General features: G+C 44.0%; 2 pseudogenes; one reads left to right on the forward strand and one right to left on the reverse strand.

Annotated features, from left to right (window-relative positions):
• The first annotated feature begins 393 nt into the window (after positions 1 to 393).
• On the forward strand, positions 394 to 3453 carry LOC101052764 (AP-1 complex-associated regulatory protein pseudogene; annotated as a pseudogene).
• LOC120362151 (proteasome subunit alpha type-3 pseudogene) lies at positions 3428 to 4415 on the reverse strand (annotated as a pseudogene).
• Between the last annotated feature and the right edge of the window lie 11674 nt (positions 4416 to 16089).

The following is a 16089-nucleotide window of genomic DNA, read 5'->3' on the forward strand; positions in this document are numbered from 1 at the left end:
GTCTCAAAAAAAAAAAAAAAAAAGAAAGTCAACACCAAGACAAAAGTATGCCAAATTGCAGGGTCTTTATTGCTGGTGGCCACGGAGGACTTACGTCTCTCCAACCCACGGCCCTCCAAAGGAGGGTGTCAAGACCTTCCATGTCCATAAACCACCTCGGGGGTGAGAGTGAGGGGCTTCAGACATTCCGAGGGCCAGTGGATTCCATAAATCACCTCCTGGGCAGAGATGAGGGTGAGGAGCTCTGGACATTCCGAGGGCCAGGGGACTTTGGACATTCCAATTGTTACTTAAGTGCTTCACAGAAGTCAAGATAAGCATTAGTTTACACATTGCCTGGGTAGGGTGGAAATTATAGACCTTAGTTGCTTATTACAAGTTGCAGGGGCCAAGATGGCGTGGGTTTGGATTGCTTGCCTGTCACATTAGGGTTACAGAGAGCAGTTTCAACAGAAAGCCGAGGTATGGTTGAGGTATGCAGTTTTATGGGCTTTTACCATGTCACACCTTCTTATAGATTCCTTTACTCAGTTAATGAGATCTCTTGATCATCTGGCTTCTTTTATATCTGGGAGGTTTACCCATGTTATTGCAGATAGTGACTGTTACTTTTCATTACTGTGTAATAATCCATTACATTACGTAGCCACAATTTTATTTATCCATTCTATTGCTGTTGGACATCTGGCTCATTTTTAGCTATCATGAATTAAGTTGCTATGGATATTCTGTAAATGAGTTTTGGTGGACATAAGCCCTCATTTCTTTCTTTCTTTCCTTTTTTTTTTTTTTTTTTTTTTTTTTGAGACGGAGTTTCGCTCTTGTTACCTAGGCTGGAGTGCAATGGCGCGATCTCGGCTCACCGCAACCTCCGCCTCCTGGGTTTAGGCAGTTCTCCTGCCTCAGCCTCCTGAGTAGCTGGGATTACAGGCGCGCGCCACCATGCCCCGCTAATTTTTTATATTTTTAGTAGAGACGGGGTTTCACCATGTTGACCAGGATGGTCTCGATCTCTTGACCTCATGATCCACCCACCTCGGCCTCCCAAAGTGCTGGGATTACAGGCTTGAGCCACCGCGCCCAGCCTCTTTCTTTCTTTTTAATTGGAGAGAGAGTTTTGCTCTTGTTACCCAGGCTGGAGTGCAGTGGTGTAATCATGACTCACTGCAACCTCTGCCTCAGTCTCCCAAGTAGCTGGGATTACAGGTATGTGCCACCACAATTGACTATTTATTTATTTGTTTTGTATTTAGTAGGGATGGAGAGTCATCATGTTGGTCAGACTGGTCTTGAACTCCTGACCTCAGGTGATCCACCCATCTCGGCCTCCCAAAGTGCTGGGATTACAGGAAGTGTTGGGATTACAGGCTCATGCCTGTAATCCCAGCACTTTGGGAAGCCAAGGCAGGTAGAACACCTGAGGTCCCGACTTTGAGGCCAGCCTGGACAACATGGCGAAACCCCATCTCTACTAAAAATACAAGCATTAGCCTGGCGTGGTGGTGGATGCCTGTAATTCCAGCTACTTGGGAGGCTGAGGCAGGAGAATCGCTTGAACTCAGGAGGGGGAGGTCCCTGCACGCCATCTCGGCTCTTGCCGCGCGGCTGCGGCTGCTGAGCCTGGGTTTGCGGCACTGAGCAGGAGGAGGAGGAGGGGCGGCGGCGCCTGGGCGGCCGGCGATGGGGAACTGCTGCTCCACGGAAGGAAGCGGGGCGGCTGCCGCGAGTAGGCGGCGGCGGAGGATCCAAGTATTTTAGAACCTGCTCAAGAGGTGAGCACTTAACGACAGAGTTTGAGAATCTGGTAGAAAGTGATGAAGGGGAGAACCCACGAAGCAGTCATGGGCCTCTTACAGAGGAAGAAACTGTTGCCCTAAGAGAAGGGCATTATGATTCTATTGCCGAAAAACAGAAAGATCTTGACAAGAAAATTCAAAAAGAGCCTTGCAGGAAGAGAAGTTAAGACTAGAAGAAGAAGCTTTATACGCTGCACAGCTTGAAGCAGCCAGGGCAGCAAAGCAGCGAAAGCTCTTGGAGCAAGAAAGGCAGAGAATTGTGCAGCGATAGCATCCTTCCAACAATGGAGAATATCAAAGTTCAGGACCAGAAGGTGACTTCGAATCTTGTTGAGGAAATACAAAGTCACAGTATGAAGTTTTTCGAAGTAGTAGACTCTCATCAGATGCTACAGTTTGGACGCCTAATACAGAAAGCAGTTGTGATTTAATGACCAAAACTAAATCAACTAGTGGAAATGACGACAGCACATCCTTAGATCTAGAGTGGGAAGAAGAAGGAAGGAAGGAATAGAATGCTTCCGATGAGAGAACGTTCCAAAACAGAGGACGACATTCTACGGGCAGCACTTATGTCGTGGACCGTCCGGACAGGTAGGCACGTCTGCCCGGGGGTCTCTCGACCTGCAAGAGGGTCCCAATACCTGGAAGAGGGAGTGCGCCTGAGAAAATAATAAAGACAGAGAGAGAGAAAGCGAGGCGTCTGGAGGGCTGATAGGCTGTGCCTAAACAGCAAATTTTATTTTTCAAAGGCCAGGAATAAATACACTTTCTTTGCTCTGGTTTACGTCATAGTAAGAGGAATGTAAATGTATGCCTCACATGGCCTATACAATAGAGAAGTCAGATACACAATGGTTGCAAGAGGAAATGCAAATGTATACCTTACATGGCCTATACAATTGAAAAGTCAGATACACAATCAGTGGTTGTAAAAAGTAACAGAATTTCCTGTAATCACAAAGCATGTTTGCATCCAGACATTATTCCTCCTGGCTGCAGGTATCTCCGGTTTGATCTTGTTTTAGAACTGAGATGTGAAAAGGTTTTCTGGTTTTGCTTATCAGAATATCTTTTAACCAGATTCTCCTTTGTCTACTCCTGACTCAACTTAACTCAATTTCCCCATTCAGGAATCTCTGAGTCAGGAATCAAAGCCATCCCTTATGGTGGCATTTTGCTTTGCAAATATTGACAGTTAAACCATTATCTAGGGTACAAGGCAGTCTGGTAAGTAAGGTTTAAGGATTATTCTTAAAGTCATAAAAAGGTTAAAAGCAGGAACCGGTTGCCGGCAGGGGGTCACTCGGTCTAGCAGCAACGCATAGTTTTAGGCCCAAATGATATTGTGGTTGATATTAGAAACTGATCATTCATCTTTCAGTTCCTATATTTCCGGATAGCTCGACTGCCTCCAGTAGGAAACTGTGTTTGGGATCAAACTCACCGTATAGTGAGACTCATGCCTTTTAGGGGTCTCACATGGAAGTGTTCCCCACACACTTAAGTATAGCAACGAGAAGACTGGAAGTAATCCTACATCAGCCTCTGATGATTCCAATGGGCTAGAGTGGGAGAATGATTTTGTTAGTGCCGAAATGGATGATAACGGAAATTCCGAGTATTCTGGATTTTTATTTTTATTTTTTATTTTTTTATAAGACAAAAATTTAATGAAAATTGGACAGTGAGTATTTATAATCCACAGGGCTAAATAGTTACAGTGGAGGAGAAATTTAAAATACAATAGATGCTGGAGTAAATGTTACATATTATCATCATCTGATTCATCTTCTTCCTTCAGAGATTCCTTAGCATATTTCTCTGCTTCTTCCCTTATATCTTTTGGAACAATTTCATGTCTTCCATTAGTTAATTCACCAACCCAGCTGAGTTCTAGTTCAAAAGCTTTATCCTTAACTTCATCATGTACTATGTAAATTATTTTTGCAACTTCTTTAACAATATCACGGCAGGTCATTCCTTTCATCTGAAGCTTCTCTATTTCCGTCTTTGCAGCTTGCCTCGCTTTGCCGATGGCGCAACCCCAATAACCGTATGAAACACCTGATGGGTCAATCATGTAGAGTTGTGCACCGTCATTTACACTGTAAGACCCTAACATGAAACTGCAGCCAAAAGGTCTAACAGCACTGTAGAGTGTATATGCATGCACATACATGGCCACTCTGTCTGCAAGATGTTTTAGTGGAATGTTGTAGCCAAAGTTAGATCTAAAGTTGGAAGCTTCTTCTCTCGCTATGTCTGCTAAAGAACGAGCATCTGCCAACAAACCTGCTACTGCCATTCCAACATGCCGATCAACATTAAAAAGTCGTTTGTTGGAACCTTCTTCATAAAGTTTAGAAAGGACTAATTTTTCTACCCCAAAGACAACACCATCTTTACATCTGATTCCAATAGCTGTACTACTGTTTTCCACAGCCTTCATAGCATATTCAACTTGAAAAACTCTTCCGTCAGGAGAGAATGTAGAGGCTGACAGGTCATACCCGGTGCCGATGGAGCTCATCGTGCTGAACCCAACCGGAGGCGCAGGGCTTCCAGGCCTAAAGCTCTTCCCCTACACCACAGGACACTGCAGACTAGTAACAGGCCAGCTCATTGGCTGCACCACCAACCAATAGCCTTTTTCTCTATGGATTTTTAAATCCTGTATTAGAACTGTCTGATTCTGGCATAAGGTATTCTGATACAGATCAACAGACTCGATAGGATAAAGTCGTGTGACCTTGTTTATCAGTTATGACCAAATGTTAAAAACCAACTAAAATGTATAAATGATTGTGCTTAGCCTTTTTGTAAGGGAGACGTGTAAGAAACCATGCTGTAAATACTTATTTTATTAGAAAGGAGTATGGATGATAGGATCTGAATTGCTTCAGAATTAAGTGCAATTTCATCATTTGCCTTCCGCTTTTCAATTTAATGGTCCTGTCATGTTACCAATAAAGTTTACTTTAAGTCTTTTCTTTATAGCATTTCTGTTAACTATGGTAGATTTCCACTGTAAATTTTTTTTTTTTTTTTTTTTTTTTTTTGAGACGGAGTTTCGCTCTTGTTACCCAGGCTGGAGTGCAATGGCGCGATCTCGGCTCACCGCAACCTCCGCCTCCTGGGTTCAGGCAATTCTCCTGCCTCAGCCTCCTGAGTAGCTGGGATTACAGGCACGTGCCACCATGCCCAGCTAATTTTTGTATTTTTAGTAGAGACGGGGTTTCACTATGTTGACCAGAATGGTCTCGAACTCTTGACCTCGTGATCCACCCGCCTCGGCCTCCCAAAGTGCTGGGATTACAGGCTTGAGCCACCGCGCCCGGCCCCTTTTTTTTTTTAAGATGGGGTTTCACCATGATGGCCAGGCTGGTCTTAAACTCCTGACCTCAGGTGATTCACCCACCACAGCCTCCCAAAGTGCTAGGATTATAGGCGTGAGCCACTGCAGCCCACTCTTCCACTTTAAATTTTTTAAATTAATTTTACTTTGAATGATTTTGAAGCCTATTTCATTGTCTAACTATGAAAATATTAAGACTTTTTTTGTTAATTCTCAGCAGATGGGAAGGTAGCATGAGGAGGGATTGTCAGATTAAGATTTGGAATATTGAGCCGGGCGCGGTGGCTCAAGCCTGTAATCCCAGCACTTTGGGAGGCCGAGGCGGGTGGATCACGAGGTCAAGAGATCGAGACCATCCTGGTCAACATGGTGAAACCCCGTCTCTACTAAAAATACAAAAAATTAGCTGGGCATGGTGGCACATGCCTGTAATCCCAGCTGCTCAGGAGGCAGAGGCAGGAGAATTGCCTGAACCCAGGAGGCGGAGGTTGCGGTGAGCCGAGATCGCGCCATTGCACTCCAGCCTGGGTAACAAGAGCGAAACTCCGTCTCAAAAAAAAAAAAAAAAAAAAAAAAGATTTGGAATATTGTTCCGTTTTCCAGCATTTGTTTCTATGACTTCTTTGGATTTTATTATCTAATAATAAGCACAATCGATTTGAGTAGATGACTCTAAGAAATGCTGAAGTATTGGTTTTTTTCTATGCTTATTACATGTCCTAGTGTGATAATATTGATTCAATCTGAGCAAAAGATAATATTATAAAAATAACTCTTCGGAGTTTGGACATTTCAAATTGGTAATAGTAAAAAATAATATTTAAGAAGTTACATAATTTAGGTTTTTCCACTTCATTTTATATGCCACCATATTGACTTTAAGTTAATTGATATACAGTATTAAGTTTTTAAGTACCATTATTTTTTTAAAATTCTATATTTCCAATGAATGATCTTAGATAGAGTTTACACAGAACATATTCTCTGCATTATTTAAGAAAGAAAAATCTAAAAAGGTAATACAGGTATCTCAAATAAAATTATTTCTGGTATGAAAGCCTCCATTGATTTTTATTAAGCTTTCCTTTACCTTGTAGTACAAGGTGCTTTAATAGGATAGAACTAAGCATATCAATATCTGTAACTGCATTTTGTGATAGACAGTTAACTGTTCTTTTCTCTAAAATGTATGTGTCAATATAAAAGGCCAGGGATAGAAAACACTCCATAATTGCTTTCCTTCATTTTGCTGAGGATTCGGTATGATTTTAGGAAGCAAACTATTTTTTGTTTTTTCCTTAGTGTTTTTAAATTTTCTTTCTCTTGCAACAAACAAGAACAGTGCATGTTCTTGTAAATATAGGAAGGTCCCGATATAAATAATAACCTGAAGTTCTTGCTGTACTTAAAAAAAAAAATCATGTGGCCCTTTCAATATTTGAACTGCTAAGCAACATCTGTAGTTTTATCTCCTTTTTTATGTTATAGAAATTAATACAACACTTTAAATATGTAAATAGAATACATTAGGTAATGCTATTACTTATAACTGTCTTAACATAATTTAAGTTGTAGCTGTGTCTTGTAAATATTTTTAAGGTAATCTATATTCACATTGTCTGTGTTAATGCTTTTTAAAGTTTGTATACATCAGATGTATATTTTTGGTTTGGCATAAGCTACTATTGTAATTTTTCTTGGCTTTTTGTTCATAAAGAAGTTTTTGAAGGAATGGTAACAAATGGTAATCCACAAATGGTTGTGAATAAACACATTTTTACACTTAAAAATTTTAAAAAATTTATTTTTAAAAAGGCATGGAGCCGGGTGCAGTGGCTCAAGCCTGTAATCCCAGCACTTTGGGAGGCCGAGGCGGGCGGATCACGAGGTCAAGAGATCGAGACCATCCTGGTCAACATGGTGAAACCCCGTCTCTACTAAAAATACAAAAAATTAGCTGGGCATGGTGGCGCATGCCTGTAATCCCAGCTACTCGGGAGGCTGAGGCAGGAGAATTGCCTGAACCCAGGAGGCGGAGGTTGCGGTGAGCCGAGATCATGCCATTGCACTCCAGCCTGGGTAACAAGAGTGAAACTTCGTCTCAAAAAAAAAAAAAAACAAAACAAAACAAAAAAAGGCATGGATGGACACAGTGTCACATGCCTATAATCCCAGCACTTTGAGAAGCCAAGGCAGGAGGATCACTTGCGGCCAGGAGTTCAAGACCAGCCTGGGCAACATGGTGAGATCCTGTCTCTACAAAAAAATAAAATTATTAGCTGGACATAGTGGTATGCATCTGTAGTCCTAGCTACTCGGGAGGCCGAGGTGGGAGGATTGCTTGAGCCCAGGAGGTGGAGGCTGCAGTGAGCCGTGATGGAGCCACTGCACTCCAATCCTATCTAAAATTAAAATTAAATTAAATTGAATTTAAAAAATGAATATTCATGGAGAGCGTACTGACCACCATGCAGGTCTGACAACTGTTTGAGAGCTCTTCAGAGAGCCCAGAGCAAACTGTCCACATAGAAGCTGTTTGTAAGGCAGGAATGGCCTGAATCTGGAATCCCTTGCATGCAGAGTCATTGGCTGGTGCAGCCTGGGAAAAGCATGCCTCAGCATGAAGCCTGTGGTGGGCCCAAGTATGTAGCAGATGGAGTGTCTTAGCCAGCCAGACCTCTTGCAGTAGGCGCTCTCTCGCTCTCTCTCTCTCTCTCTCTTTTTTTTTTTTTTCTTTTTGGAGACAGAGTCCCGCTCTGTCACCCAACCTGGAGTGTAGTGGCATGATCTTGGCTCACTGCAACCTCTGTCTCCCAGGTTCAAGTGATTCTCCTGCCTCAGCCTCCCAAGTAGCTAGAACTAAAGGCACACACTGTCACACTTGGCTAATTTTTGTATTTTTAGTAAAAGTGGGGTTTCACCGAGTTGGCCAGGCTTGTCTTGAACCCCTGATCTCAAGTGATCCACCTGCCTCAGCCTCTCAAAGTGCTGAAATCACAGGCATGAGCCACCATGCCTGCCCCAGTATATATATTTTGAATGAATAAATGAATGGCCACTCAAAAGATGTTAGCTATTAGTATCTTTGCACAAACAATAGACCCACAGCAAATCTTTTCCCAAATAAAAAGGAAGTCCTCACCACAGAGATTAATTATTTCACCACTCCAGACCAAAAAAAAAAAAAAAAAAACAAAAAAAAAACATGGAAACTTTTAAAAGAGAGTTTTGTAGACTGGGCATGGTGGCTCACACCTGTAATCCCAGCACTTTGGGAGGCCAAGGCAGGCAGATCACCTGGGGACAAGAGTTTGAGAGCGGCTTAACATGGAGCAACCCCCTCTCTATTAAAAATGCAAAATTAGCCGGGCATGGTGGCACATGCCTGTAATCCCAGCTACTCAAGGGACTGAGGCAGGAAAATTGCTTGAACCCAGGAGGCAGAGTTTTCAGTGAGCCAAGATTGTGCCACTGCACTCCAACCTGGGCAACAAGAGGTGAAACTCTGTCTCAAAAAAAAAAAAAAAAAAAAAAGGAGCGTTTGTGGTGGAGCACAGAGGCTCACGCCTGTAATCTCAACGCTTTGGGAGGCCAATGTGGGAGAATCGCTTGAGGCCAGGAGTTACAAACCAGCCTGGGCAACATAGCAAGGCCCTATCTCTACAAAAAATAAAAAATAAAAAATTAGCTGGGCATGGTGGCACACACTGTACCCCTAGCTAGGAAGCTGGGGCAGAAGGATTGCTTGAGCCCAGGAGTTCAAGGCTACAATGAACTATGATCGAGCCACTGCACTCCAGCCTGGGTGACAGAGAAACACCCTATCTTTAAAAAAAAAATAATGAATGACATTGTGTTTTGCCTTCTGTTCTTCTGCTTTCCTGAGGATGTCAGCATCCACATGGATGAGCATGCAGTTCACCTGACTCACCATCCCACGTCTTCCTCAGCTCTGAAGACCTTTGCTTCCACTCCCCTTAAGCTGCCACATGAACAGCTCTTGTGATCTTTTGGATGACTAGATTTCTGAAATCTTAAACTCCAGCATTCTTTCTACTTGCCCTCTGTGGCAGATTCTATTTTCCAAGGTGGCTGCAGCAAGTTCTGCCATCCCGTGTGCTCTTCTTTTTTTAATTTTTAGATTTTTAATTGATTAATTTTTTTTGAGACTTGAGTCTCACTCTGTCACCCAGGCTAAAGTGCAATGGTGTCATCTTGGCTCACTGTAACCTCTGTCTCCCGGGTTTAAGTGATTCTCCTGCCTCAGCCTCCTGAGTAGCTGGGATTACAGGTGCCTGCCACCACGTCTGGCTAATTTTTGTATTTTTAGTAGAGACGGGGTTTCTCCATGTTGCCCAGGCTGGTCTCAAACTCCTCACCTCAGGTGACTTGCCTGCCTTACCCACCCAAAGTGCTGGGATTACAAATGTGAGCCACCACATCCAGCCTAATTTTTAAATGTTTTAAATAGGAAACAGTAGACATTGTGGACTACTAGGTGGGGGAGGAGAGAAAAGGGTCTGGGTTGAAAAACTACTTATTATGTGCTGTCCTCACTACCTGGGTGCTAAATACCCTTGTAACAAAACTGCACATGTACCCACTGTATCTAACACAAAAGTTGAGAGCCAGAGCAATGGCTCACGCTTGTAATCCCAGCACTTTGGGAGGCCGAGGTGGGTGGATCACTTGAGCTCAAGAGTTCAAGACCAGCCCGGGCAATGTGGCGACACCGTGTCTCTACAAAAAATACAAAAATTAGCCAGGCATGGTGGTGTGTGACTGTAATCCCAGCTACTCAGAAAGCTGAGGCAGCAGAATCGCTTGAACCCATGAGGCGGAGGTTTCAGCAAGCCAAGATCAAGCCATTGTACTCCAGTCTGGACAACAAGAGTGAAATTTCATCTAAAAAAAAAAAAAAAAAATTAGCCAGGCATGGTGATGTGCACCTGTAGTCCCAGCTACTCAGCGGGCTGAGGTGAAGATTGCTTGAGCCCAGGAAGTCAAGGCTACAGTGAGCCATGATCACACCACTGTACTCCGGCCTGGGTGACAAAGTGAGACCCTGTCTCAAAAATAATAATAAAAGTTAAATTTTTTTTTCTTTTTCTTTTTTTTTTTTTTTTGAGACGGAGTTTCGCTCTTGTTACCCAGGCTGGAGTGCAATGGCGCGATCTCGGCTCACCGCAACCTCCGCCTCCTGGGTTCAGGCAATTCTCCTGCCTCAGCCTCCTGAGTAGCTGGGATTACAGGCACGCGCCATCACGCCCAGCTAATTTTTTGTGTTTTTAGTAGAGACGGGGTTTCACCATGTTGACCAAGATGGTCTCGATCTCTTGACCTCGTGATCCACCCACCTCGGCCTCCCAAAGTGCTGGGATTACAGGCTTGAGCCACCGCGCCCGGCCTTTTTTTTCTTTTTTAGACAGAGTCTTTCTCTGTCACCCAAACTGGAGTGCAGTGACAATCTCAACTGGCTGCAACCTCTGCCTCCTGGGTTGAAGTGATTTTTCTGCCTCAGTCTCCTGAATAGCTGGGATTACAGCTGTGCAACACCATTCTTGGCTAATTTTTGTGTTTTTAGTGGAAACAAGGTTTCACCCTGTTGGTCACACTGGTCTCAAACTCCTGACCTCAAGTGATCTGCCTGCCTCAGCCCCCCAAAGTGCTGGGATTACAGGTATGAGCCACCATACTCAGCCAAATGTTAATTTTTTTTTCCCCCAAAATGGAGTCTCACTCTGCGATCCAGGCTGGAATGCAATGATGCTATCTTGGCTCACTGTAACTTCCACCTCTTGGGTTCAAGTGATTCGCCTGCTTCAGCCTCCCAAGTAGCTGGGAGGACAGGGGCATGTCACCACAGGCTGGCTAATTTTTGTAGTTTTAGTAGAGAAAAGGTTTTGCTATGTTGTCAGGCTGGTCTCAAACTCCCAACCTCAGTTGATTCACCTGCCTTGGCCTCCCAAAGTGTTGGGATTACAGGCGTGAGCCACCCCACCCGGCCAGTTGAATTTTTTAATAAATAAAACCGAAAAAATGTTTCGTCTATTTAGCAGGTACAGGTGCAGGTTTTCTTACTGTGGAGCACTGAGGTCTGGGCTTTGAGTGTAGCCATGATCAAATAGTGAACATCGTACTCAACAGGAGAATATTCACCCCTCACCCTCCTCCCATCTTTTGGAGTCTTCAGTGTACCTATTGTTTAATTCCCAGGCATGAGAACCATCAGTATTTGACTTTGTTTCTGAGTGATTTCACTGAGGATATGCCCTCCAGTTCTATCCACACTGCTGGAAAAGGCATGATTTCATTCTTTCTGTGGCTAAGTCATGTTTCATGGTGTATACGTACCGCATTTTCTTTATCCAGTCATCTGTTGATGGACACTTAGGCTGATTCCATATCTTTGCTACTATGGATAGTGCTGTGATAAACATACGAGTACAGGTACTTTTTGATATATTGATTTCTTTCCCTTTGGGTAGATACCCAGTAGGGAGATTGCTGGTTGAATGGCAGTTCTATTTTCAGTTCTGTGAGAAGTCTCCATACTGTTATCCGGAATGGTTGTACTAATTTACATTCCCACCAACAGTGCATAAGCATTCCCTTTCCTCTGCATCCTCAGCAATATTTGTTGTTTTCTGACTTTTAATTTTTAATTTTTATAGAGATGTGGGGTCTCATTATGTTGCCCAGGCTGGTCTCAAAACCCTGACCTAAATGATCGGCCCACCTCAGCCTCCCAGAGTAGGGGGTTAAAGGCACAAACCACCAAATCTGCCTGTTTTCTAACTTTTTACTAATAGCATGTGCTGGCTGCAGTGACTCACACCTGTAATTCCAGCACTTTGCGGAGCCTAGGTGGGCAGATCACCTGAGGTCAGGAATTTGAGACCAGTCTGGCCAACATGGTGAAACTCCATCTATACTAAAAGTACAAAAATGAGCTGGGCGTGATGGCACGTGCCTGTAATCAGGAGAATTGCTTGACCCCAGGAAGCAGAAGTTACAGTGAGTCAAGATTGTACCACTGCACTCCAGCCTGGGTGACAGAGCAAGACTCCCTCTTTTTTTTTTTTTTTTTGAGGCAGAGTTTCACTTTTGTTGCCCAGGCTGGAGTGCAGTGCCATGATCTCGGCTAACCAAAACCTCCACCTCCCAGGTTCAAGCGATTCTCCTGCCTCAGCCTCCTGAGTAGCTGGGATTACAGGCATATGCCACCAAGCTCAGCTAATTTTGCATTTTTAGTAGAGATGGGGTTTCTCCATGTTGGTCAGGCTGGTCTTGAACTCGTGACCTCAGGTGATCTTCCTGCCACGGCCTCCCAAAGTGCTGAGATTACAGACATGAGCTACTATATCCTGCCCCAAGACTCCCTCTTAATAACAATAATAATAGCATATGCGTCTTCAAACATGACCTTAACATTGCTCCATGATGAGATCAGGTCTGTGCTCCTTCCCTTTGAATTTGAGAAGGTCTGTGACTGGCAGAAGTGATTCAAAGTATATCATAAAAGGTGACATGATTTGCCCATGGTCTTCCTGGGATGCTTGCTCTTTCACTCAGTCGCCATGCTGTGTGGAAGCCCAGATCACAGGGAGAGGCCACAATTTGGTCTTCCAATCCACAGTCCTTGCACAGGTTTCAGATGACAGTCAACATAAGTTGCCAGACATGAGACTGAAGAAGGCTTTGTGATGACTCCAGCCCCAGCCACTGCAACAGTATGAGAGACCCCGAGTGAAAATCACCTACCTGAACCCAGTCAACTCCCAGACCATGAAAAAAAAGAAAAACCCAGATTGTGTTTTTTTTTTTTTTTTTTTTTTGAGACGGAGTTTCGCTCTTGTTACCCAGGTGGAGTGCAATGGCGCAATCTCGGCTCACCGCAACCTCCGCCTCCTGGGTTCAAGCAATTCTCCTGCTTCAGCCTCCCGAGCTGGGATTACAGGCAGGCGCCACCATGCCCAGCTAATTTTTGTATTTTTAGTAGAGACGGGGTTTGACCATGTTGACCAGGATGGTCTCGATCTCTTGACCTTGTGATCCACCCGCCTTGGCCTCCCAAAGTGCTGGGATTATAGGCGTGAGCCACCGCGCCCGGCCCAGATTGTTATTTTAATCACCCAAAGTTTTGGGGTTATATATTATGCAGTAAGAGTAACTCCAGGAGGCTGAGGCAGGAGAATTGCCTGAGCCCAGGAGGCGGAGGTTGCGGTGAGCCGAGATCGCGCCATTGCACTCCAGCCTGGGTAACAAGGGCGAAACTCCGTCTCAAAAAAAAAAAAAAAAAAAAAAAAAAAAAAAAATTAGCAAAAAGCTTTACCTTGTTTTATTTATTTATTTGGTATTTTCCAATATAACTAATTCCGCTGATAACAGAAATTTTTAGAAGAGGCCTCTTTGGGTTAAGAACAATGCTTTCGCCGGGCGCAGTGGCTCAAGCCTGTAATCCCAGCACTTTGGGCGGCCGAGGTGGGCAGATCACAAGGTCAAGAGGTCAAGACCATCCTGGCCAACATGATGAAACCCCATCTCTACTAAAAATACAAAAAATTAGCTGGGTGTGGTGGCATGCATCTGTAATCCCAGTTCTCCAGAGGCTGAGGCAGGAGAATTGCTTGAACCTGGGAGGCAGAGGTTGCAGTGAGCCGAGATTGTGCCACTGCACTCCAGCCTAGTGCCTGGTGACAGAGTGAGACTATGTCTCAAAAAAAAAAAAAAAAAAAAAAAGGTCAATGCTTTCTTTTTAATTGCTCTAGAGAAGAGGAAGAAGAAAAAAGAACAAAACCCATTTAGGCAATTTTTAGCCATGTGTAGAACACAGAACAATGAAAACTTTCTCTTTTATATAAGAAATATATTTTGGCCAGGTGTGGTGGCTCATGCCTGTAATCTGAGCATTTTGGGAGGCCAAGGCAGATCACCTGAGGTCAGGAGTTCAAGACAAGCTTGGCCAACATGGTGAAATCCTGTCTCTACTAAAAATAGAAAAATTAGCCAGGAGTCGTGATGGCTGCCTATAGTCACAGCTACTCAGGAGACAGGCAGGAGGCTTGCTAAAACCTAGGAGGCAGAGGTGGCAGTGAGCTGATATTGCGCCACTGCACTCCAGCCTGGGCAACAGAGTGAGGCTCCATCTCAAAAAAAGCAGAAAAAACATAAACAATTAAAAAAAAAAAAATCAATGTAGATTCTTGGGCTTTGTTTCATATATGATTCCCACCAGCAGAGAGACCTAAGAATGTGCTTTTTTTTGTTTTTGAGACAGAGTCTTGCTCTGTCACCAAGCTATACTGCAATGGTACGATATTGGCTGACTGCAAGCTCTGCCACCTGGGTTCAAGCAATTCTCCTACCTTAGCCTCCTGAGTAGCTGGGACTACAGGTGTGTACCACCACGCCCAGCTAATTTTTTTTTTTTTTTTTTTTTTGTATTTTTAGTAGAGACAAGGTTTCACCACGTGGGCCAGGATGGTCTCGATTTCCTGACCTCGTGATTCACCTGCCTCGGCCTCCCAAAGTGCTGGGATTATAGGTGTGAGCCACCAAGCCCAGCCAAGAGTGCGTACGTTTATCAAACCCTCTAGTGACATTTATGATTAAGCAAACTCAGGTAATCACAGCTGAACTGTAACCCCTTTAGTCACATTGATTGAAGGGTTGGTGAGTGCATATTTTCTAGGTTTAAATGATATTGGACATAGAGCAGCTGTTCTCAATTTTTTTTTTTTTTTTTTTTTGAAGTGAGGTCTCGCTCTGTAGCCCAGGCTGGAGTACAGTGGCACAATCTCAGCTCACTGCAAACTTTGCCTCCCAGGTCGTGGTTCAAGCAATTTTCCTACCTCAGCCTCCCAAGTAGCTGGGATTACAGGTATGAGCCACCATGCCTAGCTAATTTTTGTTTTTTGTTTTTTGTTTTTTTTGAGACGGAGTTTCACTCGTTACCCAGGCTGGAGTGCAATGGCGCGATCTCGGCTCACCGCAACCTCCGCCTCCTGGATTCAGGCAATTCTCCTGCCTCAGCCTCCTGAGTAGCTGGGATTACAGGCACGTGCCGCCATGCCCAGCTAATTTTTTGTATTTTTAGTAGAGACGGGGTTTCACCATGTTGACCAGGATGGTCTCGATCTCTCGACCTCGTGATCCACCCGCCTCGGCCTCCCAAAGTGCTGGGATTACAGGCTTGAGCCACCGCGCCCAGCCGTATTTTTTTTTTTTTTTTTTTTTTAGCAGAGACAGGGTTTCACCCTGTTGGCCAGTCTGGTCTTGAACTCTTGACTTCGTGATCTGCCCACCTTGGTGTCCCAAAGTGCTGAGATTACAAATGTGAACCACTGTGCCTGGCCTGTTCTCAAATTTTAATGTGCTTAAGAATCACCAGGAAAGCTGTTAAAAATTAGATAACCAGAGATTTAGACATTTAGAGATTTAGATTCAGAGTGCTGGGAAACACTCGAAAGTCTGCTATTTAAACCAGTTTCTTCTCTTCAGGGTGAATCATTCAGAGGCCCTTGTCTTCATCCATTCTGTGCTGCTGTAACAGGTAATTTATAATGAACAGAGATTTTTTTGACTCAGGGTTCTGGAGGTTGGGAAGTCCAAGTACAGGGGCTACATCTGGTGAGGACCTTCTTGCTCTGTCGAACAATGGCAGAAAGTATCACATGGTGACAGAGAGCAGGAAGGGGGCTAAATTCATCCTTCATAAGGAACTCACTTGTGTGATAATGAACCAACCCCACTCCCACAATAACCATGTTAATGCATTAAGGCAGAGTCTTTGTGACCGAATCACCTCTTAAAGGTCCCACCTCTCCACATTGTCGTATTGGGGATTAGGTTTCCAACACGTGAGCTTTGGGGGATACATTCAAACCATAACATTCTGCCCCTGATTACCCAAATTCATGTCCTCACATGCAA

This window comes from Saimiri boliviensis, chromosome 15 (genome assembly GCF_048565385.1).
Source record: "Saimiri boliviensis isolate mSaiBol1 chromosome 15, mSaiBol1.pri, whole genome shotgun sequence".
Taxonomy (NCBI): Eukaryota; Metazoa; Chordata; class Mammalia; order Primates; family Cebidae; genus Saimiri; species Saimiri boliviensis.